Consider the following 3179-nt stretch of genomic DNA (forward strand, 5'->3'; position numbering starts at 1 on the left):
CCCAGCAATGCAGCCCAGCGAGGTGAGGCAAGGACTTACCTCCACCAAACTTGGACTGAAGAGTCACTGGACTGTGGGGGTCACTTGGACAGAGTCGCTGGATTCGAGGGACCTCGCTCGTCGTGCTGAGAGGAGACCCAAGGGACCGGTAATGCAGCTTTTTGGTGCCTGCGGTTGCAGGGGGAAGATTCCGTCGACCCACGGGAGATTTCTTCGGAGCTTCTGGTGCAGAGAGGAGGCAGGCTACCCCCACAGCATGCACAAGCAGGAAAACAGTCGAGAAGGCGGCAGGATCAGCGTTACAGAGTTGCAGTAGTCGTCTTTGCTACTATGTTGCAGGTTTGCAGGCTTCCAGCGCGGTCAGCAGTCGATTCCTTATCAGAAGGTGAAGAGAGAGATGCAGAGGAACTCGGCTGAGCTCATGCATTCGTTATCTAATGTTTCCCCAGAGACAGAGACCCTAAATAGCCAGAAAAGAGGGTTTGGCTACCTAGGAGAGAGGAAAGGCTACTAACACCTGAAGGAGGCTATCAGCAGGAGTCTCTGACGTCACCTGGTGGCACTGGCCACTCAGAGCAGTCCAGTGTGCCAGCAGCACCTCTGTTTCCAAGATGGCAGAGGTCTGGAGCACACTGGAGGAGCTCTGGACACCTCCCAGGGGAGGTGCAGGTCAGGGGAGTGGTCACTCCCCTTTCCTTTGTCCAGTTTCGCGCCAGAGCAGGGGCTAAGGGGTCCCTGAACCGGTGTAGACTGGCTTATGCAGAATTGGGCACATCTGTGCCCAACAAAGCATTTCCAGAGGCTGGGGGAGGCTACTCCTCCCCTGCCTTCACACCATTTTCCAAAGGGAGAGGGTGTCACACCCTCTCTCAGAGGATGTTCTTTGTTCTGCCATCCTGGGCCAGGCCTGGCTGGACCCCAGGAGGGCAGCTGCCTGTCTGAGGGGTTGGCAGCAGCAGCAGCTGCAGTGAAACCCCAGGAAGGGCAGTTTGGCAGTACCAGGGTCTGTGCTAAAGACCACTGGGATCATGGGATTGTGCCAACTATGCCAGGATGGTATAGAGGGGGCAATTCCATGACCATAGACATGTTACATGGCCATATTCGGAGTTACCATGGTGAAGCTACATATAGGTGGTGACCTATATGTAGTGCACGCGTGTAATGGTGTCCCCGCACTCACAAAGTTCAGGGAATTGGCTCTGAACAATGTGGGGGCACCTTGGCTAGTGCCAGGGTGCACTCACACTAAGTAACTTTGCACCTAACCTTTACCAGGTAAAGGTTAGACATATAGGTGACTTATAAGTTACTTAAGGGCAGTGTAAAATGGCTGTGAAATAACGTGGACGTTATTTCACTCAGGCTGCAGTGGCAGGCCTGTGTAAGAATTGTCAGAGCTCCCTATGGGTGGCAAAAGAAATGCTGCAGCCCATAGGGATCTCCTGGAACCCCAATACCCTGGGTACCTCAGTACCATATACTAGGGAATTATAAGGGTGTTCCAGTAAGCCAATGTAAATTGGTAAAAATGGTCACTAGCCTGTTAGTGACAATTTGGAAAGAAATGAGAGAGCATAACCACTGAGGTTCTGATTAGCAGAGCCTCAGTGAGACAGTTAGTCACTACACAGGTAACACATTCAGGCACACTTATGAGCACTGGGGCCCTGGGTTACCAGGGTCCCAGTGACACATACAACTACAACAACATATATACAGTGAAAAATGGGGGTAACATGCCAGGCAAGATGGTACTTTCCTACACTTTACCATTAGCAGCTTATAGCTATTAGCCACCAGGGGTCAGTACTAACCAAAAACACCGATTTGTCTTCTATCCCTGTCCCACAGAGTTTATAAGCAGCCCATGATTTACGACTGTTTCATGTCATTTTCCAAGTATTTTAGAGATAAATTGTTTTTGAAAGAACTGTAAGTTGAGATTGAAATTTAGAGAGCATCTTCTGAGTTTCGGTTAACACATCAGTAAGCATTTTGGCTATCACTAAAGTCAACACTGGTCTCAATCGTGATAAGCAGGTGTAATGACAACTATATTTTACTTCATGAGTAAGTGCATCTTTTTCATTAAGTTGGGCAACTTAAAAGAACCATCTCCATGTCAGGGAATTGAACCCCGGTCTCCTGCGTGACAGGCGGGGATACTGACCACTATGCTAACGAGGACTTAATGGCAGTACTTTAACAGTCCTCACCTCTTTGAGGATAGGGCATGCCCATGAGCAATTCATCTAATTGGAATAGGCAGCTCTACTGCTTTTGCTTAGGGAAATTAATCTTTTTTCATAAACAGGGAGAACACAGAATGATCTTCCAAAAACAATCAGTTTTATCAAGAAAGTTTTTTAATTAAATTAATCTATCTATATTTATATCTGTGTATATATATATATATATATATATAATCAGCTCACTTTGTGGGTGTAGTGAACTTGTAAGTTACACCACACTTTACCATTAGCAGCTTATAGCTATTATCCACCAGGGGTCAGTACTAACCAAAAACACCGATTTGTCTTCTATCCCTGTCCCACAGAGTTTATAAGCAGCCCATGATTTACGACTGTTTCATGTAATTTTCCAAGTATTTTAGAGATAAATTGTTTTTGAAAGAACAGTAAGTTGAGATTGAAATTTAGAGAGCATCTTCTGAGTTTCGGTTAACACATCAGTAAGCATTTTGGCTATCACTAAAGTCAACGTTGGTCTCAATCGTGATAAGCAGGTGTAATGACAACTATATTTTACTTCATGAGTAAGTGCATCTTTTTCATTAAGTTGGGCAACTTAAAAGAATCATATCCCCGTCGGGGAATTGAACCCTGGTCTCCCGCGTGACAGGCGGGGATACTGACCACTATACTAACGAGGACTTAATGGCAGTAGATTAACAGTCCTCACCTCTTTGAGGATAGGGAATGCCCATGAGCAATTCAGCTAATTGGAATAGGCAGCTCTACTGCTTTTGCTTAGGGAAATTAATCTTTTTTCATGAACAGGGAGAACACAGAATGATCTTCCAAAAACAATCAGTTTTATCAAGAAAGTTTTTTAATTAAATTAATCTATCTATATTTATATCTGTGTATATATATATATATATATAATCAGCTCACTTTATGGGTGTAGTGAACTTGTAAGTTACACCACACTTT

The 3179-nt window shown here is 45.3% G+C and overlaps 1 non-coding gene across 1 annotated transcript; it reads right to left on the reverse strand.

Annotated features, from left to right (window-relative positions):
- Nucleotides 1–2824: 2824 nt before the first annotated feature.
- Nucleotides 2825–2896, reverse strand: TRNAD-GUC (transfer RNA aspartic acid (anticodon GUC)). The gene has a single exon. It is a non-coding gene; the product is annotated as a tRNA-Asp (tRNA).
- Nucleotides 2897–3179: the final 283 nt, after the last annotated feature.

This window comes from Pleurodeles waltl, unplaced genomic scaffold (assembly GCF_031143425.1).
Source record: "Pleurodeles waltl isolate 20211129_DDA unplaced genomic scaffold, aPleWal1.hap1.20221129 scaffold_70, whole genome shotgun sequence".
NCBI classification, from domain to species: Eukaryota; Metazoa; Chordata; class Amphibia; order Caudata; family Salamandridae; genus Pleurodeles; species Pleurodeles waltl.